General features: G+C 39.0%; 1 protein-coding gene and 2 long non-coding RNA genes across 6 annotated transcripts in view; 2 read left to right on the top strand and 1 right to left on the bottom strand.

The window, feature by feature from the left end:
• Positions 1–22,365, bottom strand: part of LOC310725743 — a 62,553-nt gene extending 40,188 nt beyond the window's left edge. Inside the window, exon 1 of the long non-coding RNA XR_014533488.1 lies at positions 22,184–22,365. This is a non-coding gene — a long non-coding RNA (uncharacterized lncRNA). The remainder of the gene's footprint in view (positions 1–22,183) is intronic.
• Positions 1–23,547, top strand: part of LOC310723807 (uncharacterized protein) — a 544,801-nt gene that overhangs the window by 309,062 nt on the left and 212,192 nt on the right. The gene's annotated exons all lie outside the window — the stretch shown is intronic.
• LOC310733045 lies at positions 20,045–21,026 on the top strand. The gene is made up of 3 exons (XR_014535615.1): positions 20,045–20,197; positions 20,533–20,713; positions 20,959–21,026. It is a non-coding gene; the product is annotated as an uncharacterized lncRNA (long non-coding RNA).

Genomic DNA, 23,547 nt, shown 5'->3' with positions numbered 1-23,547 from the left:
GTTTTTCCTTGCCACAGTCATTTTTCCTTGCTCATCAGGGATAAATACACACCATTCACCTGTTGATTTCTGTAAAGCTGCTTTGAGACAATGTCTGTTGTGAAAAGCGCTATAGAAATAAACTTCACTTGACTTGACTTAACGTTGATCAGTCACACCATGAAGTTATGGGAAAGTGTAGTGGAAGCCAGGCTGAGAGAAGGTGACCATCTGTGAGGTTTGTGAGGTACCACAGATGCAATATTTGCTTTGAGAATGTTGATGGAGAAGTATAGAGAAGGTCAGAAGCAGTTGCATTGTGAGTCTGTGGATTGTAGAGGACAGAGTAGTATGGAAACTGTTAATGTTAGTTGTATTGTTATTACTGACACATTCAGGGGTGTAGCTATCATTTCAAAATTGAGAGAAACAGAAGAATCAAATGTAATAATAATAATAAAATGGTATAATTGACAGAATTTATTTTCTCTTACTCTTTTTTTTTTATGTCCCCCAAATCCCCCAGGTATTCTACACCAGATCAAATGACCCCTGACCCACACAATAATGCAGTGCTGCACACTAAGTTACCCTTCATCTGATAAAACTTAAACTAGACATGGATTATAATGAAGTTAGCTCACCCTGTTTATAGCAAGTCTAATTTCACAATCTCTTTTTTCCAGTTTATACACACACATATATACAGTGGAATCCACTTATCTCGACCTCGGTTAACTCGCCAACCCTATTAAGTCGACGTTTTTGAAGTGGAACCGCCAAATTCTCGCTTTGTCTTAGCATTTTTTAATCGGTTATGTCGATTCTATTATGTCGCCGAACCCTAATATCTCAAACACAAGGGGGGGCAAATTTGCCATTTAACGTTGGTTATCTCGATCCGCATGACCGATCGCTAGCTTTTGCCACGTCACCGTCTCACTACCGTATTTTCACGTATATAAGACGCATCTTATAGAAAGTTTTACATACCCCTCACCCAGGGTGCGTCTCATATACGCGAAAATACGGTAGTGAGACGGCACTGTGCAGCCGCAGAAGAACTCGTGGAAGTGGCGGAAAAATCAAGCCTTACAGATGCTACAGGTGTAGGACACTTTTCAGAGCCGTGTGTCAGAGTGAAATGACTCGAGAATTAAAATTTGACACTGGTTAGCTTTTTGTAAAAATGAACTACACCCTGCACGTTTTTTGTGATTTTGTGAGCGATCTTTGTGTTTGCAATGTTGGAGAATATAATAAAGGTTTGTTTGGAGAATCGACGGTGGTTTGTATTGTATACTGGTAAATCTTTGCTGTTAGTTGGTGCACATATGCCTTTTGTTGTTAGCAAACATGTATGTACATATAAAAAAACCTCCAAAAACACATGCATGTACATTCTCATTTATTACACACATCATGTACATAAAGAAGTTTTAAGCAGGTTAATATATTGCCACCATATTGGTTTTCGTTTGTCTCGGTCATCGGTTATCTCGACGCTTTATGGCGGCCCCTAGGCCCTCGTCATAACCGGGTTCCACTGTAATATTAATATGAGGTGAGGTCCAGTTACCAGTGTGACACTAAAACAGGTAGAAGTAATAACTACGTTTTACTGTAGTACATGTCAGAGCCAAGACTTCTTTACTTTCACTTGAGTAAAAAAGTATAATCAGTACTTCAACTTTTACCTGAGTATTTTAAAACATGAGTATCTGTACTTCTACTTAAGTAAAGGATGTGTGTACTTTTTTGCCACCTCTGATGTGATAGAACTGTATCATGCAGTAATATTGTGCTTGTACTGTCTTAAACACTGAAAGCAGAAACATTCAAACTATACACACCTTTAAGTGCCAGAAGCTGGTTTTCAATACCAGAGTTCCTTTGGAAAAGAAAAAGAAACGTTCAGATAGAACACGATGTTAATGTGCACTTTATCTGTGGGATGATTTTGGTTGCAGACATTTAAATAGATTCAATGTGACCAAATCACATGACATGAACAATTCTACAGTATAGATGATACATTGGGGGGGGGTTTTACAGTCAAGTCGAGTCAAGTTTATTTCTATAGTGCTTTTCACAACAGACAGTCTCAAAGCAGCTTTACAGAAATCAACAGTTAAGGTGAAGAGTTTGATCATAAATCTTTCAACAATACAGAACACTAGAGAGTGAGAACTATCATAAGCACTGGAGTATAAGATTATAAGTCTACAGTCTTTATGGTTATAAAACTAGGAGCTACTAAGCAACTCATAAAATAGCTCAACTTTTGTGATCATCACAGATCCAGCATCAGCTTCTCCAGAGCCTTTAAACACTCCAGGAGGTCCAATGTCAAAACTCCACACATGTAGTGGGATCCAATTGGCACTGGTACGTCTCTAGATGGTTCGGGATGTTTGCGAGTTCGGCATCTACTTCTTCAAAGGTCCATAATCTTCATGAGGTGGGACGTGACTGGAGCTGGCCAAACCTCACGATGCCTCGGGATGGGGAGAGAAAGAGAAGCAGTGGAGAGAAATTAGCGTAGCTGCTGTTCATGATATTAACAGCACAAGTTGATAATGTGCATGTGATCAGATGTTCTGGAGCACAAGGTTATGATGTGAGACGTATGTTATGTGTAGGCTTTGCTAAAAAGATATGTTTTTAAGAGTTTTGAGATCTCAGGGAACATGAAGGATTGTAGCATGTTAAAAGACTGGATAGATACATGGAAAGGATACAGAAGGATAATCAGTAAAAAATAAAGAATAAACAGTAAAAAAAAAATTTACTTGTTTGTGTCTGTGTTCCGCATCTTCAAACACTTTGAGTCTACAGTCAGTTTCTTTTATATTTTAAGAAAATTACCCAAAAGAGCTCACCTGGAAGCATCAGTGGAATTCATGCTGAAGATGCTGAACCAGCTGGACATTGACATTTTTTTTATGGTAAATGTTTTTTTGACATAATTTGCAGCACAATCTTCCGATACCAATTAATTAATCATTTGAGCAATTTTCTGTATCGTTTCTTATGAATTAACTGTTAGATTTTATGAGATAAAGGGGGGATGATAATTGGCCAAACATATCGAACAAAAGAAATCAGCAACATATATTGATCATCCTGTATCAGTCGACCTCTAGGTGTGAGTTCAAATGATATGCTCAGTTGTATGTTTGAGTTCATTGGAGTCTTTTTGATCATCTGAAGAAGGCGGTGGCAGTGATTCACGGTCTCTTGGAGCTCTTGAATATCCTCCAGTAGCTTCTGGTATCTCATCAAATGATCTCTCTTATGCTCTGCTCTATCCTTCTTCTTCTCACAGTGATTAAGAGAATCCTGGAGCTCTCTGATGGTCAGAAGCGGTAAGTTGTTCCTCTTATTCATGTCTAGTTGGTCCTTCTTGCTTTTCTCCTCCCATTTATATCTCTCAAATTCCAAACTGGCCTCAAGCTGAGCAACACAGTTGTTCTACAGATTTCTCCTGTTCCTCGTGGAGTTTCAGGGAAGTTCAAGCTTCTCCTCACACACACCTCTCTCTCTCTCTCAAAACACAGATCAAGTATCTTCACCACTTTTCTGTTGTTCCTGAGAGAAGAGCGATTATTACAGTCATAACCAGTGTTGGGCAGTAACGCGTTATTGTAACGCAGTTACTTTTGACAGTAACTAATACTGTAACACGTTACTTTTTAAATAAAATAACTCCGTTACCGTTACCGCATGGTGCGTTACCTGTTACTTTTTTAAATGAATGAATTTGGGCTGAAGTGTAGACTACAGTCTAACCTGTTTACAGCAATGACGCATTGTAGGATTGGAGGATGAACCACTGTAAACACGAAGAAGACGCACTGTGGGCGTGTCTCTGTTTATTCAGGTCTGTGCGGCAGTAATGGCGAGTCGAGGCGAGAGCAAGACGAGTTTCTCAAAGTGGAAATACGCTCATTATTTCACTTTAGTTGAGTATAAAGACAAAAACTTTTCAGTCAAATGTAAACTGTGTCTTTCTGGTTTAAAGCTCGTATCTACTGCGATAAACAGCAACTCCAATCTGTTGAAGCTGCTCCAGAAACTCCATGCCTGAGGAGCTAGAAGCTAACCCGGTGTTCTGTTCTACATTGTTGATAGTTAAAAACTAAATTCTCATACGTGCATTACATTTACATGAATGTGTTTTTTGTGAGCTCATCAGTGCAGTATGTTGCATCACTTTCATGCTGTTATCTATTATGATGTACAATATTAACAACAACAGCAGCAGATTCATAGATCTTTAAAGAAACTGTTGTACATGCATCACGTTACTGTGTTTGTTTGTTTGTTTGTTTGTTTGTGTTTGTTTCACACAAGGCTTTAGAGGATGATGAGTGGGCGTCTCGTCTGTGGCGGTAGAGGACGATGAGTGGACGTCTCGTCTGCCTTGGTAGAGGACGATGAGTGGACGTCTCGTCTGCCTCGGTAGAGGACGATGAGTGGACGTCTCGTCTGCGGCGGTAGAGGACGATGAGTGGACGTCTCGTCTGCGGCGGTAGAGGACGATGAGTGGACGTCTCGTCTGCGGCGGTAGAGGACGATGATTGGACGTCTCGTCTGCCTCGGTAGAGGACGATGATTGGACATCTCGTCTGCCTCGGTAGAGGACGATGAGTGGACGTCTCGTCTGCGGCGGTAGAGGACGATGAGTGGACGTCTCGTCTGCGGCGGTAGAGGACGATGAGTGGACGTCTCGTCTGCGGCGGTAGAGGACGATGAGTGGACGTCTCGTCTGTGGCAGTTTGGCAGCACTGCCAAAGCAAAGCTGGAAACACACCTGCTCCTCGTCAGAAGAAATGGTTCGATCTGTTTTATAAGGTTTGTGCAGACAAAAATGTGTATGAGAACATGATTAAACACAGGTACCATAACCTAAAGGTCTTTATTTGTACAGAGTGAGAAATGTCCAGTGCAGGTCCACGGCCAGTCGAAACGTTCCGGTGGACCACAGAAACGTCTTTGTGGATTCCACCCTCCTAAAGTGTTTATTTCAGACTTTCAGGTGATCATCTCTTTCATGTCACGTCACTGTGAACCTGCACAACTATATTTGTGACCACACTCATGTGCTTTAAATGTCCTCTGCTGTGGGATGCAGAAATAATTGTTGCAATATTTATTTTTATTTACAAAATCTCAATAAAGTGATGTTTATGTAACAAACTGCACTGGAAGAAAGAAAGACAGCCAAAAGTTCACCAAGCAGAGCTTCTTTATTTTCTTTCGTTTTCACCCTGGCGTTTTCCTTTCCAGTGCTCACACCAGGGTTCACCCACACACTCGCGGTTCGGGACGCCTTTCCTTCTTGACGTTCGCCGGTGGTCCCTCCCTCACGCTTTTCTCTTTAGCGCCCGCCAGAGTTTCCTCACGCACCGGCACAACTTTTCTTTGCGTCCACACGAGTTCACTTTCCGGCCGACGCGTCTTCCACCGGCGCCCGTCTGCACTTATTTCCCCTTCAGCGACCTTCCGCTCGTCTCTCTGCTTGGTGTCCCTCTTTTTTTTATGGTGTCACCAGACTGAAACAGAGCACTGATTAGTCTCATCAGCTGCAGGTGTTTCTTACCGCTCGTGCCGTCCGGCTCCGCCTCCACTCGCGCACCGCTGCTACAGTTTACATCCCTAATCATATAGAACAATATCTGCTTTATCTATTCCCATTTCTCATCCAGTGATCAAATAGTGGAAGCACTGAGATCATTGTAAAAGACTTTGGTTTTTGCTCAAGTGTGTTAAAGTGTGTTATATTTATAGATCTTCATATCACTTCTGCCCTCAGACTCTCACTAGTGTACAGAGATGATTGTGGATTAAACATATTAATGTGTGAATGTTAGATTTTCAATGTATTCTTCTTATTAGGAACCATTTATAGTGCTTCTCTTAATGTTAGTCAGAGATTAGGATTCAGCTTCAAATCATTTGAAGTGCTCGTTCTTAAAATTGCACTTTCAGAGATGCATAGAAAACTCGCTCTGGTCACCGTGTACAGACCCACAGGGCCCTACGCTGATTTTCTTCATGAGTTTGCTTGTTTTCTCTCAGACCTCTTGATCAGTTTTGATAAAGTGCTGCTTGTAGGAGATTTTAATATTCATGTAGATGATGCAAACGATGCCCTAGGATTATCATTTGTCGATTTACTAAACTCTTTTGGAATTAAACAAAACGTCACCAGACCAACCCACCGTTTTAACCACACACTAGACTTAATAATATCCTACGGAGCAGACGTCACTGATATAGATATTTTACCCCAGAGTGATGACATCACAGACCATTATCTCCTACTGTACACACTACCGGTAGAGCAGATTAACCGTGTTTCACCACGGTATCGACTTGGTAGGACTATTATTCCAACCACGAAGGACAGATTCATAAATAACCTGCCTGATTTATCTCAGTTTCACATTAAACCCATAACTGCTGATCATCTTGATGAGATGGCGAACAACATAGACCTTATCCTCACTAGCACTTTAGACACTGTTGCCCCCATCCGGTTAAAAAGGTTCGAGAACAAGCACCTGCACCTTGGTATAATAGTCATACGCATGCCCTAAAGAGAACAACACGTAATCTGGAGAGAAAATGGAGGAAAACTAAATTGGAGGTATTTAGAATTGCGTATAAAGACAGTATGCTTAGCTACAGACAGGCGCTAAAAGCTGCTAGAGCTGAACACCTGAGCAAACTCATAGAAAATAACAAAAACAATTCCAGGTTCCTTTTCAGTACAGTCGCTAAATTAACAACAAATCAGGGATCTGAAAAATGTGTTCCATCACAGTTTAGTAGTGAAGACTTTATGAATTTCTTCACTGAAAAAATAGATAACATTAGAAAAACAATTGTGGCAGTTCAACCTCTGACAGCATCTCCCGACACAATCGTACTTACAACCCCACAACTACACTGTTTTACATGTATAGGACAGGAAGAGCTGTATGATGCTATTTTGAAAGCTTAATCAACAACATGTCAGTTAGATCCAATTCCCACTAAACTACTGAAGGAAGTGTTATATACAGCTGGTGAGCCTCTTCTCAATATTATTAACTCCTCACTATCGTTAGGTCATGTCCCTAAATCCCTCAAGTTATCAGTTATTAAGCCCCTCATTAAAAAACCTAATCTGGATCCAAACACGCTATCGAATTACAGACCAATTTCAAATCTCCCATTTATGTCTAAGATTTTAGAAAAGACTGTCGCTGCCCAGTTATGTAACCACTTGCAGGAGAACAATATCTTTGAAGAGTTTCAGTCAGGTTTTAGGCCCCATCATAGCACAGAAACTGCTCTAGTTAAAATCACTAATGACCTGTTTTTAGCTTCAGACCAAGGCTACATCTCCCTATTAGTTTTACTAGATCTTAGTGCTGCGTTCGACACTATAGATCATGATCTTCTCCTCGATCGCTTACAGAATTACATCAGTATTCAGGGACAGGCATTAAGCTGGTTTAAATCCTACCTGTCCAATCGTTACCATTTCGTAGATTTAAATGGAGAGCTATCCAGGATAATGCTAGTAAATTATGGCGTGCCACAAGGGTCAGTTCTAGGACCCCTGCTTTTTACAATATACATGCTTCCATTAGGAAATATTATTAGAAGGCATGGAATTAGCTTCCATTGCTATGCTGATGATACCCAGCTATATATTTCATCCAAACCAGGCGATACAGCTCAATTAGCTCGCATAACTGAGTGTGTTGAAGAAATAAGAGATTGGATGACCCATAACTTTCTGCTAATAAATTCTGATAAAACGGAGATTTTGCTCATCGGCCCAAAAAATAGTACACAGAAGCTCCAGCATCTCAGCCTGCATTTAGACGGTTGTTCTGTAACTACTAGTTCAACGGTAAAAGACCTGGGAGTTATTTTAGACAGCAACTTATCTTTTAAAAATCACATCAATCAAGTTACAAAAACAGCCTTTTTTCACCTTAGAAATATTTCTAAGCTAAGAAATATGTTATCTATATCTGATGCAGAGAAGCTCGTCCATGCGTTTATGACCTCTAGAATAGACTACTGTAATGCATTACTAGGTGGATGTCCTGCATCATTAATAAACAAGCTTCAGTTAGTTCAGAATGCCGCAGCAAGAGTTCTTACTAGGTCAAGAAAATACGATCATATAAACCCCAATCTTATCGTCCCTACATTGGCTTCCTATTAAGTTTCGAATAGACTACAAACTACTGCTACTCACTTATAAAGCACTAAATGGTTTGGCTCCCATGTATCTATCCAGTCTTTTAACACGCTACAATCCGTCACGCTCCCTGAGATCTCAAAACTCTGGGCTTCTAGTAGTTCCTAAAATAGCAAAGTCCACTAAAGGCGGTAGAGCATTTTCACATTTAGCTCCTAAACTCTGGAATAGTCTTCCTGACAGTGTTCGGGGTTCAGATACACTCTCCCAGTTTAAGTGTAGATTAAAAACATATCTTTTTAGCAAAGCCTACACATAACACACATCACACACATCACATCACAACCTTGTGCTCCAGAATATATGATCACATGCACATTATCAACTTGTGCTGTTAATATCATGAACAGCAGCTACACTAATTCCTCTCCACTGCTTCTCTTTCTCTCCCCATCCCGAGGCTTCCTGAGGTTTGGCCAGCTCCAGTCACGTCCCACCTCGTGAAGATTATGGACCTATGGATGATCATGGAGAAGTAGATGCCGAGTGTTTAAAGGCCCTGGCATGGAGAAGCTGATGCTGGATCTATGATGATCACAAATTGTTCTGTATTGTTGAAAGATTTATGACCAAACTCTTGATGTCACCCATATGAGGATGGGTTCCCCTTTGAGTCTGGTTCCTCTCAAGGTTTCTTCCTCATATCATCTAAGGGAGTTTTTCCTTGCCACTGGCTTGCTCATCAGGGACAAACGCACACCATTCACCTTCACTGTTGTTTTCTGTAAAGCTGCTTTGAGACAATGTCTGTTGTGAAAAGCGCTATACAAATAAACTTGACTTGACTTGACTTATTTAGATCTGTAAAAAATACCAGGACTAAAAGGTAAATAAAACCTGTGTTCCACACTCTTTATTGTTCTTTTACCAGGGCGTAAGTGTTCCACCTGCTGCAAGTGTTCCACCTGCTTTACTCCACTCCTACTGCTGTAGCGCCCCCTACCTCCACCCCCATCATTATACAGCCCTTTATATGTCATTATCATCATTATTATGTTTAAGTTCATAATATACAATATGTGTCTTTACAGCCTGCTAGTCAAAGTCCATCTCCTTCAGCCAGTCCTTCATCTGCATCCGGTCCTTCATCTGCATCCGGTCCTGCTGTTTCTTCCAGTTCTGCTCCTTTAATCATTTCTTGCTGGTGTTTTGAGCGACTCATTTTACTGTTTATTTTTGTGGATTTACTACTATTATAATCTATAGTTATTTATGATTAGGTTGTTGTTTTAAACCCAATTAGGGACTTTTATCATTGTACTTGATTATATCTATTGTTAAATAACCTTTATTAATATATACATAGTTTTGTAATATTTGTATTTTGTGTGTTTGCATCTATTATAATTTATTATTTGACATTTTTGTAGCATTTTCAGTAATTAAAAATAAAAATTTTTATCGTTCATAAAACAGTGACTCGTGAATTATTCTGTGAACCTGCTGAACCCATTATCATCTTAATAATAATAATAATAATAATAATAATAATAATGATTTATTATTATTATTGTGTAAAATATAAATAAACAAATACAAAAGTCCTATATAATAAACTTGTGTTAAAAATGTTAAGGTTAAATAAGTACATTAAGAAAATAAATATACATCCATTTTATGCCCTTTTATTGGGAAAAATTAGTCAAATCATACAGATATTAACATAAGTGACAAGTGATGTATTTTCATTCACATCATCAGTAGTTTTGTGCACCATTGGGGGATTTATATACATCGATCTGCCAAAAACCATAACAAATGTCCATCGTCTATCCATTTTCTTTCTCTTTTTCCTCTATTCCCTTCTTCCCCTTCTTTTCCCCTCTTCCCACCCCTTAACAGACTATTGATCTCCAGCTTCACACAGCTCACATCCTCAACTCTCAGTCTCACACTGCCCTCTAGCGGCACTATCAGGACGTGCTTTATGCTCCATTCTGTACTAATGTGACTTCTGTTTGTGTTTTAATGCAGTGATTCTCAATCTTTTTCTGCCATTTACCACTTCAGAGGGGTGGATTTTTAAACCCACCTGTCCTCCGTCACCTCAAAAAAGGATAATGAAATTCTTCATATTGAAAAATGAATAATTTATTGAACTATCCAATTCTAAATGAACATCAAGTAGCATCAAAAACAAAAATAGAGAAAATAAAGGTGTAGTTGTGTTATCTCTTGGACTTTCTGTCACTTTGCAGTCTGTGCAAAATAGAGCAAAATCATTTCATAAATCTTTTCAAAACGGGGTTGTAGACTTGATACTGTCACTCTCAAGTCATGTTCAATATTGAGCTGAGATCTGTATTTAGTTTTCAGTGTAGCAACATCTGAAAAGTCTCAGAGATGAGATGTGGCAAAAGGAGCAGGATAAAAGTTATATTTTCTTTAAGGCTGAATTTTTGGTTTAAGCTCCTACCAGAGTGATGCGTACAGAATCTTCATAAAAATTCTAGTATCTCCTTGACAACCGCCAAACAAACAAACAGCAGCAAGAAGCAGCATCGATTAGCAGCATCTAAGAACATTTACAACTTCTATTAAACATTTCTTCATACAGGTACCTGGTAAGTCGTCTAAATAATTATGGCAGAATATTGTACATTATTTATGTCATGCGGGAAACGGAGTCGGAAGCCAAAGTAACAGCAAATAAAGTTTTATTTAAACAAAAGGGCGAAGCCAACAAAAATACTTGCTGTGAAAGGATTATTCCGGTGGCCCACAATAGTCCAGAGTCTGAGAAATAATCCGAATGAGGGAATCCGGGAAACAGGAACGTTAGATCCACGGTGCGAAAGAGGCGCACCAAAGGGGGCGTGGCAGGGGGGATTCCTGACAATTTAGTAGAAGACTCGAAAAGTAAAAAGTAATTATTTAGCGATATTAGCATGGGTAACTAGCCGGCTAGCTAAGCTTAGCTTTTATAGTTCAGCTTTTTATATTAATCCATCAAATTGACCTAATAATTAGTATAAAATCTATTAGATACAATGAAGTAGCTTAATTTAACCTATTTAGCCCATATTTTAATCAAACTCATGTAACCTGTTTACTCCAAGTATAATTAACATAATATACTAATAAATAGAGTAGAATAGGGTCAGACTGGGACTACAATTTTATTAATCCTTGCAGCCGTGGCATGTTTTATCTGTTGTGGAATTCCTTGCCATTGTTTAGACAATACGTACAACTCCCAGTGTATAAAATTACAGGTGAAGAGTCTTCTACAGAAAACATCTCCACAGATATGGATCAAAACATCTATGTGGATTTGGATGGAGGGATTATGGCCCTAGTCAATGAGAAAAAATTACTGTAACAAACGTTTCCTTATAACTAAAAGCACTAAACTCTTTCTACACTTTAATTCTGATTCTTTGGTAATATCGTATATAAATCATGTTGTTGTTGTGTGTATTTTATGCTGTGTGCAGGAACATGGCAGCTGGTGAACAAAGAAGGCTTCTGCAAGGTATGCGTCTGCATCAAGGCACGTGTGCGTACACTGAAGCATGTGCTGAGGGGTATCGCTTCCACTTTGACACCTTTAGAGGTCCCTGCCATGCTTGTGTTTGCGTTCTTCTTCTAAAGCACTGCCTGTGGTGCCTGGAGCAGCCCACCTGTCCTTTAGGTAAACGGTGCCATCATTCATCCTGTAAATGGTTCAGGTTTCCTCCAGAAAAGGACAAATTCGTTTGGGAAACTGATGAGGACCCGTTCAGACCGGTGATCGACATTCTGCACCACGCTGACATGTTCTTCCCAGAGGGAATGTGGCTAGATTCCATCCAGAACTCTGTCTATGATCTTCCTGCAGGACTTCAGCTGATCACCCGTATCTTTCATGTGCGTAGGGCTATTACCCTACTCCTGCACCAGCGAGCTCCTGCACGCTCGCTGGTTGCTCCAAGAACTCACAGATTTCTCTTCACGGAATTCGTCATGCAAAGCACCTTTGTAACGTACTACACCATCACCTTCTGTGGCTATGTTCTATGGACAACTGAACCAGCGAAACATCGTGATTGGAATGGTCGTCCTATCCTTTGTCGCAGATTTCACAAAATCAGGAAAGACTCTAAGGTATTCTCATTGAGTCGTCACGGTGGTGTTTTGAGGTTTCATCATGCGGTGTGGTCTGCACTGAAGTCTCACAGTTCTATATCTGCTCCCCTGCCGCACTGGATCAGACGACTATCACCCATTCCAGTAAAAAAAAGAAAAAAAAGGGAAGTTAGTCTGGACATCAAGGACAGGAACTAAAAGCTAAACCTCTCCATGTCCAATAATAATTAATAAAATCAATAAAAATCTAAAATATTAAATCACTTGTTTATTGAAGTGTTCAACATCATTTAAATCCTGATATTAAATCAGTGTTTCTTAACTGGAGGATGCTTTAAAACTAAATAATTGATAAACTTTTGGGAAAATGTGACAAAAGTAAAATTGCACAATTATTAAAAGATGAAGTTAAACCATGATTTTTGTCTTCCTTTCAAATGCCGTATGACCTCCTCATGGATTCTTGCATCTTGTGGGGCAGGGGGCTGTGGCTCGGGGTCATAATGCTGAGGGGGAGGAAGGTCAGGAGGGAGAGGGAAACTGGTCCTCAGTGCCACATTGTGCAAAACACCACACACCCTGATAATCTTACACACTTTTTCCGGGTGGTATAGAAATCTTCCACCTGAGACATCCAGAGCTCCACATCTGCATTAAAGGAGGTGAGGAGCATCTGAGGGGTGAAGCCTCTGTCACCTGTCATATTATAGACTACATCAGGACAATGTTTACAATTTCTACATGTTGGTAAAGTCAACAAGAAGCCAGTCATCACGTCCTGCAGCTGCCTGTGATCTGTTCCCTACACTGCTATGTGTCAGGATAAAGAAATCATGGGCTGAAGAAGGTCAGCGTGCCTTTAACAGAAAGCATATGCTGTTTATTAACATAAACAAATTCTTTTTCATATAGAGTCTTTACAGAAATATGAGTGCAGTCAATTGTGTTGATTACATTTTAAAAACTGAACATTGCTGCAAACTGCATTTTAATTTCAGCCTGTTCTTGCACAGTGAAGGGAAACCTGATGTATCGACTACCCACCTTAATAATAACATCCAAAATGACAGGCATTATGACACTCAGGGGCAGATACCAGACCTATAGCATGAGATTTATTAGAATTATATTATATTCAAAGAAGGTCTATGTGAAAAAGTTAATTATATATAACATTTATATAAAGTCTTTCCATGTCTGCCATTTCCCACTAAAAACAACCTGTTGTCATTAACCCCAGAGTGGTGAGAACCTGTATTTGGACGGGGATGGCATGGTTCTTGTGTGTTGCCCTCTGTAGTACTCAGAGGTGGGAAGTAACGGAGTACAAATACTTCGTTACTGTACTTAAGTAGATTTTTCTGGTATCAGTACTTTACTCCACTATTTATTTTTCAGACAACTTTTTACTTTTACCCATTACATTTTTACACAAATATCTGTACTTTTTACTTCTTACATTTTCAAAACCGACTCGTTACTTTAGTTTTAATCCATTGATTTGGTGAAATATAAATTTTTCTTTTCACTGCGCGCCGATTTCAGCCGAACAACCGATTTCCTGTTACTGCGCGTCTTTTTCAATCCGCTGGTGTATAAAGTCCTGACTCTCACTCACCACTAATTTACGAAGCTAAGAATGAGCAGGGTAGAAGGCAGTGAAAAGTTTGGGGTTAACGTGGATGAGACAGGGAGTCAGTGATGTAAACATGACTGAGATCAGACACATTCATGATCATCATCATATTTTCTCTGCTTGTGTTCTGTATGTGGATCTTCAGCCTGGATACATTCATTAGCTAACAAAATTTTTAATTCATTTTGTATTAATATATATATATATATATATATATATATATATATATATATATATATATATATATATATATATATATATACATATATATATATATATACATATATATATATATATATACATATATATATATATATATATATATATATATATATATATATATATATATATATATATATATATATATTTGGCTGTCAAAATTCAAATTATTTTAAACGGCACTAAACTGTATTAACGCTATCAATTCAGCGCGCATTTCTGTTTCTACCATTTTTATTAAAAATATAAATAAATAAATATAAAAGACGCGAAATTAAAACCTCCAGCAAAACATACACTTATTCATGACGTCCCTTCTCTACTTAGACATAAAATAAATAAATAAACTTCACCGAAAAATAATTTTAATCAGTAAACTTTTGCGCCAAGTCTCATATCAAACACCAAATTCAATTCAATTCAATTTATTTTTATTTGTATAGCGCTTTTAACAATGAACATTGTCTCAAAGCAGCTTTACACAGATAATGCGGTGATTAAAAATGAATATGTTCTTTATGAGTAAGTTTGTCCCTGATGAGCAAGCCGGTGGCGACTGGCGACTGTGGCAAGGAAAAACTCCCCGAGATGGCATAAGGAAGAAACCTTGAGAGGAACCAGACTCAAGAGGGAACCCATCCTCATCTGGGTTACACCGAATGTCCATTTGTGGCGGGTATACAATGTTGCGGGGTGCAGTGATGATGATCAAAAGCGAAGTGTATTTCTGAGTCAGTGTAGGAGACTGTTGACATCAGTGTAGGAGACTGTTGACATCCAATCCAGGCAGGCCTGGATGAAGTGGGAAGATCCACGGGGGGGAGAGGGGCAGGAACAGTGGTCACTGGAGCCTCAGGAGCATGTTTAACTCGACCGAGAGAGAGAGAGAGAGAGAGAGAGAGAGAGAGAGAGAGAGAGAGAAGAGGGTGACAGGAAGAGAAGGATATGGATTATTAAGTGTACCTATTGTTGCATGAGAGTTAAAGTCACTGTGCAGTTTGGACTCCGGCAAGACTCGCTATAGCAGCATAACTAAAAGGGAGAACCAGAAGGCAACACAGACATGAGGGATCTCTGGGATAAGAGACGGCCCACCACACCACCATCAACAAACCTGAGTGAACACGTGAATGTGAGGGGACGACAGCGTACAAATATCCCAGTTCACCAAACACTCTATATCAATGTTCCCTCCAGATCTGAGCCTTTACCTGAGAAAAAATCTACTGATTAAAGGCTTGACTGAATAAATATGTTTTCAACCTCGACTTGAACACTGAGACTGTGTCTGAGTCCCGAACACTGATAGGAAGGCTGTTCCATAACTGCGGGGCTTTATAAGAGAAAGATCTGCCCCCTGCTGTAATCTTCATTATTGGAGGAACCAACAGATAGCCTGCACCTTTTGATCTAAGTAGGCGTGGAGGATCATACTGGTACAGAAGTTCACTCAGATACGGTGGTGCAAAACCATTAAGTGCTTTATATGTCAGTAGTAAAATTTTATAATCAATGCGAGATTTGATTGGGAGCCAGTGTAGACTGATTAATACAGGGGTGATGTGGTCATATTTCCTAGATCTAGTGAGGACTCTTGCTGCTGCATTCTGAACTAACTGAAGCTTATTTATGCACCTACTCGCACACCCAGACAGTAAAGCGTTACAGTAGTCTAATCTAGAAGTAACAAAAGCATGAACTAGTTTTTCTGCATCCTGTAACGACATCATATTTCTAATTTTAGCAATATTTCTAAGGTGAAAGAAGGCGATCCTGGTAATATTATTCACGTGAGCCTCAAAGGAAAGACTCGAGTCAATAATCACACCAAGGTCTTTGACAGCCGTACACGCTGAAACAGAAACACCATCCAGAGATGTTAGGTAATCGGAAAGTTTGCTTCTAGCTGCATGTGGTCCTAGTAAAAGTACTTCCGTCTTATCTGAGTTTAGCAGAAGAAAGTTATCGAGCAGCCACTGTCTAATGTCCTTTACACATTTTTTAACATTGTTAAGCTGATCTCTCTCATCTGGCTTTGCTGAAATATATAGCTGTGTATCATCAGCATAGCAATGGAATCTAATACCATGTTTATGAATAATTTCTCCAAGAGGCAGCATATATAAAGAGAAAAGCAGAGGGCCTAAGACAGATCCTTGAGGAACACCAAACTTTACCTCAGAGAGTGTGGAGAACTCACCATTAACATCAACAAACTGATAGCGATCAGTCAAATAAGACCTGAGCCAAGAGAGAGCCGTTCCCTTTATTCCAACAACGTTCTCAAGTCTAGCAAGTAGTATAGTGTGATCAATGGTGTCAAAAGCTGCACTAAGGTCGAGCAAAACAAGTAAGGAGACAAAACCCTGATCAGAGGCCAATAACAGGTCATTTACCACCTTAACTAGCGCCGTCTCTGTGCTATGATGAGGCCGAAATCCTGACTGATACATTTCAAAAATATTATTCATAAGTAGGTGTGAGCATAACTGCTGTGCTACAACCTTTTCCAAAATTTTGGCTATGAAGGGGAGATTTGATATTGGTCTGTAGTTGGACAGCTGACATGGGTCAAGGTCAGGTTTCTTAATTAGGGGGTGGATAACTGCCAGTTTGAAGGATTTTGGTACAAAACTAGTGCTAATGGAAGAGTTTATTATTTTTAAAACAGGTTCAATTACCTCTGGAATGATCTGTTTAAAGAAACTTGTAGGCAAGGGATCGAGAATGCAGGTTGATGATTTTGATGAGGAAATTAATGAAATTAAGTCATTCTCGTGAATAGGAGTAAAACTTTGTAATTGATTGTCTGTTATAATTACACTGCTGTCTACAGGGTTACTTGTAAAATAATTTGGCTTTATATTAACCGTCTGGATTTTTTGCCTGATGTTTTCAATTTTATTATTAAAAAAGTTCATGAAATCATTAGTACCTAATGATGGTGTGCATGTGAGTGCAGTGCTTTTATTCCCTGTTAATTTTGCTACCTTGCTGAATAAAAATCTAGGATTATGCTTGTTATTTTCTATGAGGGTGGAGAAATATGCTGATCTAGCAGCACTAAGAGATTTTCTATAAATTAGGAGGCTCCCCTTCCATGCTATTTGAAATACTGTTAATTTTGTTTGACGCCATTTACGTTCTAATTTTCGAGTGGTCTGTTTTAAGGTGCGTGTATGATCATTATACCACTGTGCTAATTTTTTCTCCCTGATCATTTTGGTCTTAAGGGGAGCTACATCATCTAGGGTATAACGTAATGTTGATTCTAGGTGTTTAGTGGCCCAGTCGAGCTCTGCAGGGTCAGACGGAGATCTATCTAATATCGTAATTTCTGGAAGATTGTTAATAAAACGCGCTGTTGTAGCTGACGTGAAAGTACGCTTAACACGATAACGTGGTGAAGTAGTAATGCAATGACTGAGGCAAATTTTAAAAGAGATGAGATAATGGTCTGAAATAGCTTCAGACTGTGGAATTATGACTACGTTTTTTATTTTTAATCCAAATGTTAACAACAAATCGAGAGTGTGTCCACCACTATGAGTGGGTCCTATAACATTCTGATTAATTCCAACTGAATCTAGAATGGACACAACTGCTGCTCTTAAGGAGTCTTCCTGATGATCAAAATGAATGTTAAAATCACCAACAATTAATGCTTTGTCTAGAGAAGTAACTAAATTTGTGATGAAATCTGCAAATTCTATGAGAAAATCAGAGTAGGGCCCTGGGGGTCTATAAATAATAATGAGTGGAATTGTCTGACTGGACCTGCTTTCAGACACTGAATATTTTATGCTGGTGTAAAGAACTTCAAATGTTTTACATTTGTGTTTAGTCTTTTGTGTGACGCTTAGATTATTATTATAAATAGCTGCGACTCCGCCTCCTCTGCCATTTAGACGGGGTTGGTGTATGTAACTATACCCAGGAGGACTCGCTTCATTTAATGCTAAATATTCATTTGGTTTAATCCATGTTTCTGTCAAACACATTATTTTAAACTCCTGGTCGGTAATAATTTCGTTTACATTAAGCGCTTTAGACGTGAGAGATCTAATATTCAGCAATCCTATCTTTAGATCAGAGGTGCTGGCTGTGCGTTCAGTCCTATTTAATTTTATGTTAATCAGGTTACTAAAACAGACTTTCTGAGAATTCCTATATGTTGGTTTCGCTCGGGGGACAGACACAGTCTCAAGTTGGTGGATCCTGAGTAACGACTCTGTGCAGCTAGCAGACGGTCGGTTTAGCCTGTCTGTCTGCTCCCTGGCCTTGGCTCTAGACAAATCCGCCATGTTTTACACAATTAACCCTCTGGGTGGCGTTTTGTGGGTTTTTCCCCTCATTATGTCGAAACTAACTTAAATTACTGTCTTTATTGATCGTACAGATAAAAACAATACATCATTCAAATCTGTAAAATGTCTATGATTATATATATATATATATATATATATATATATATATATATATATATATATATATATATATATAAAAAAGCTTCTTGACTTGACTTGAAGAGGTGCACTTTCTTCGGTATCACCTCATTAACTGTCCGTGTGGAAACATAGCAAAGGCTCTTAATGATGTCCACACGTCTCTGCACTGATATAGCTTTTATATTTAATCACTGTACATATGCTTACATATCTATCACATGCTGTAAATATAATACATATTTATCCGCACTATTTGCACAATTGCTACTTTTTGCACTTCTGGCAGATGCCAAACTGCATTTTGTTGCTGCGTACCTGTACAATAAAGTTCAATCAATCAATCAATCAATCAATCAATCAATCTATCTATCTATCTATCTATCTATCTATCTATCTATCTATCTATCTATCTATCTATCTATCTATCTATCTATCTATCTATCTATCTATCTATCTATCTAATATTAATATGATGTGAGGTCCAGTTAACAGCTAAAACAGGTAGAAGTAATCACTACTTTTTACTTAAGTACATGTCAGAGCCAAGACATCTTTACTTTCACTTAAGTAAAAAGGTATAATCAGTACTTCAACTTTTACCCGAGTATTTTAAAACATGAGTATCTGTACTTCTACTTAAGTAATGGATGTGTGTACTTTTGCCATCTCTGGCGTGTGTCAACAGAGAGGAGACTCTCACAAAGCACATGGTCTCACCAAGAAGGTGAGATTATACTGATATTTCATTACTTATCTACTGAAAATGATCTGGACACTGATGCAGAGAAGACAATTGTGTGATCTAACAAATCTTTAATGTGCCTAACAACAAACAAAAACCTAATCTACACTTGGGAATTTTATCCCACTCTTCTTCCTTTTCCAATTTGAAGTTCCTACAGATTGCAAGGTGCTCTCCTGTGTACAGCTCGAATTGAGATCTGGGTTTTGGCTGGAACATTCCAGAACTTTAATTCTCCTTTCCTGAAGCCATGTTTTTGTTTAATTTAATGTGTGCTTTGGGGTATTGTCATGTTGAAATTGAAATTCCTCAGCTTTCTTTTAGTGTTTCGACCAGCAGCCCCAAAGCATTATGTTAAACCCACTATGCTTCACTGTCAGTATGGTGTTTTCCCACATGGTTTTGGATTCTTGACTGAATCACTGGCTTGCATATTTATATTATTTGTGTTGTTGTTTCCATCTTATATTAAAAAAAACCTGCACTTTTATAAGGGTGTGTTGACTTTATCTATCCATTGTATTTATTTTTATACACTGTATTTACGTCCTATTGTTTTGTTGCTTTGCAGACTTTCTTGAAGCCCCCAAAGTGATTATGGCCATGATCAGAGCATGGCCAAGTATTTTGCCCCATGAAAGTTCTTTATGCCTTTTCATGTATTTTACTGCCTTCATCAGCACCCTGAAGTCTTTTCTGGAAGACAGCAGTCTGAGGTTCCTGAAGAACAGCTGGTATGGTTATGATCTCTGCCCTGCTACCTGGAACTACATCTTCAGCCTGGATCTTCTGTGTGCACAACTGGGCTGGACTTGGACCATTACCAATATTATACGGTACTGAACGCAAAACATCTTCAACGTATTTAATGCTCAGCTTTTTAATATTCGAATCTGAATGATCAGAAATAAATAATTATTTTTCTATAACATCATTGCTGAGAGGATTTCAGCTGCAAAGTTAATATTAAGGTGGCATTTTTATATATTATATTTAATACAATAAGATCTTTCAGGGAAAATTTGGGTAATTGTTGATATAGTGATGTTTCTGTGAGGAAATGTTTATTGTGCATTTATAAATGAAGTTTCCAGGATCAGTGTTCAGACAGTCAGAGATAATTCTGTAATTTTAGCTGTAAGTATTTCACCATGAGAGGGTCTTTTTTCAGGAAGTGGTAGCTCAGTGGTGAAGGCTCTGGATTACTGATCAGAAGGTCGGGAGTTCAAGCCCCAGGATCACCAAGTTCCACTTTTAGGCCCTTGAGCAAGACCCTTAACTCTCTGTGCTCCAGGGGTGCTCTAGTCATGGCTGACCCAGTGCTCTGCCCCCGGCTTTCTATCATCACTGGGGTATGTGAAGAAAGATTTTCTCTATGCTGTAAGGTACATGTGACAAGTAAAAAGCACCTTTAACCTGTGACCTAGTTGTTATTTCTGACTTTTTCCATTAACGGTCAATAATCTAGTGGTCGTTTGAAATAAGTTCCCATTCATGTTGCATAAAATCACAAGTAATAATAAAATCACAATGGCTGCTCCATAACCACCACAAAGACCCTCAACATATCCATTTCTCCTCTTTATTTATTTACTAGGAAGGACCTTTGGCTGATCCTGAACACTTGGCTGATGCAAGCAAGAACAGAGCAAACATCGTTCCGAGACGTCTGTGTAGCAGCAGTTTACAGGCTACTTGGTAAGTTTACTGTAAATCCTGTTTCAGAGCATCATCTCAGATTATTCCTGGATTCTTCATGTATTACTCGTTGTTTCTGTCCTTCTTAAACAGGGTGACTTGGTCAACTAGGACTTAAGGAGAACATGCTAACGTCACTCGAAAACCTGCCAAAAAGCATTAATCAGTTTGGAATGCAAAACTTCTCAAAAGGTATTTCTAAAGCATCAAATAAAGATGTTTTTATCAATCTTTATCTTTATTCTCTGATTTTTAGTTTTGTGCTTCAGCAGACCCTAATTTTGTAATGGATGTTGTGTGTAGGTATGCCATGGGAAGTGCAGCTCTCAGTCATCTATGCCATTCATGATCTGGCACCCAGCAACCCTGAAGCAGCTCTGAAGACTTTGGAATCATGGAGGAAAAACAGCACACAGCCCGTTCCCCCAGCGGTCATCAAATGCATTACACAAATCAGCTTCCTTTGTCATCAGACCGAGTCACAAAACTCTAAGAAATCACTGTAGTAATTATTATAGTGAGCACTGCATCCCCCAGGTCTGTATCCTCAGTCACCAGCTGTTCACACTGTGAATCATGACTGTGCTGCAATGCACAGCTCCAATCATCAAGTTTAGCAGTCACATGACCGTCATGAGTCAAAAACGACCAGACGCTTTCAGACAGGAAATGCAGTGGATAATGGACTGGTGCTGACTCAACAATCTTTGTGTTCAGCTATGGAGAACCTCATTTGGTCTCACAAAGCCACCAGCATTGTGGATGACCACATACACCCTTTATACATTATTGATTATATCAGTGGAGGGCCGTGCATTTGGTACCTGGGCCTTCAGTGGGTACTTACCCAACTTAATCCACCTCTTAATACTACCACTATCACGTCGCAATTATAGAAACCATCAATACCATAAAAAAAATGCAATATAACAACGTGTGGTATTACAGAGACAGCGGCATTTCACATATGAAGGTGAGAACCATTTTACTAAAGCCAGAAACCCAGACTTTAAAAATCTACACTACAACTGCAACTGTGCACCTACATCATCTGGAGCAGTTCAGAACCAATATTTGTGTAATAACGAAAACATAAAAATGTAATTAAAATACAACCTACTCACCAGAGATGCAGACTCATAATGTGCACCGCTCCTCAGAGGCTGTAATCCAGTGGTACCGCTTGTATTCACTGGTCTGGAAGTGGTCAACAAACCCTTTCATGGGCTAAGACAAGCTAGCTAGCTTTGGGGTTAGCCGACCTCCTCACGATGTCTAGCTTTTCTTTTAAATGTATTTTTAAGAATGTCCGAAACTAAATACATTTTTCTTCCTCCATAGCCATAAAAAAGTCTAACTCAGATGTATTCATGTGAACACAGAGCTACACACGTGTTTTGTTAGTTTAACTTGGCTGTAACAGTTTCTTTTTGACCAACCAATCAAAGGACGGAAAAATGCTGACGCTATTCTTGGCCTCATTTCTTTTAGAGACTGAGATAAAAGGCCAGCAGTACAGACTTTGAAGGCCCTGGGCGGATTAGATTGACATGGCAGCACATAGAGGCTGAAATTTGTTTGGAGAAACGCTACGAAATGAAGAGAATAGACTTTTGGGAAATAATTAATACAATTTCATGAAACAAATATTACAAATGAAGTTGTAAATGAAGGTAAGTGCTTGTGATAGTGTTTAGGCTAGCAGAGGAGGCTTTACTGGCCCTGACCGCCCACCAGTGGATTATATACACAATATATTTGCACTTCTTCATGGATCATACTGTGATGATGTTTGCACACATGTAGTCTTTAGATAGATAGATAGATAGATAGATAGATAGATAGATAGATAGATAGATAGATAGATAGATAGATAGATAGATAGATAGATAGATAGTGTAGTGTCTTAAACATATAGTATCTTAAATGTGTAATATTTAAAAGCCTTAACTCATATAATTCTACAAATGGTGACATTGCTACAAAGGCCAAAGTTAATTACTGAACCGCCTGGACAGATGGTTCTCTGTAAAACAGAAGCGTAGGAGGTAGACTTAATGTTGTCTTAAGACTGGTGAGAGATACGAGCTCTCGCCAGTGTTGAGATAATGTTCTTAAAACAAACATGGAATGTGGTCCAGGATGTATATCTTCTTGGGAGGCTACCTCCCCGTTCACCATCTACTTCAAGGTACAGGAAAGGGACGCCCTCATGTTTTATGATCTGGGAATGTAAGCCCTGGTACAGCTGAAACATATCAGTCTGGACAAAGACAGGTTTCTCTTTACATTCGACATTATTGCATAGTAAGCTCATATGCATCTCATTTACATTAAGAGGTGGACCCAGGAAACGGGCAAGCATTTAATGTGTGTGTAAGCATGGATCTGGAGTCAGACTTTGAATCAGAGCGTGCTGACTCCAGGCCTGACCGGAAGGCCTGTAAAGATGCTGTATTTCTGTGCTGAATAAAAATCATTATTTACA

The sequence above is a fragment of the Silurus aristotelis genome, assembly GCF_946808225.1.
Source record: "Silurus aristotelis genome assembly, chromosome: 1".
NCBI lineage: Eukaryota > Metazoa > Chordata > Actinopteri > Siluriformes > Siluridae > Silurus > Silurus aristotelis.
This window is presented reverse-complemented; position numbering and strand designations above follow the sequence as displayed.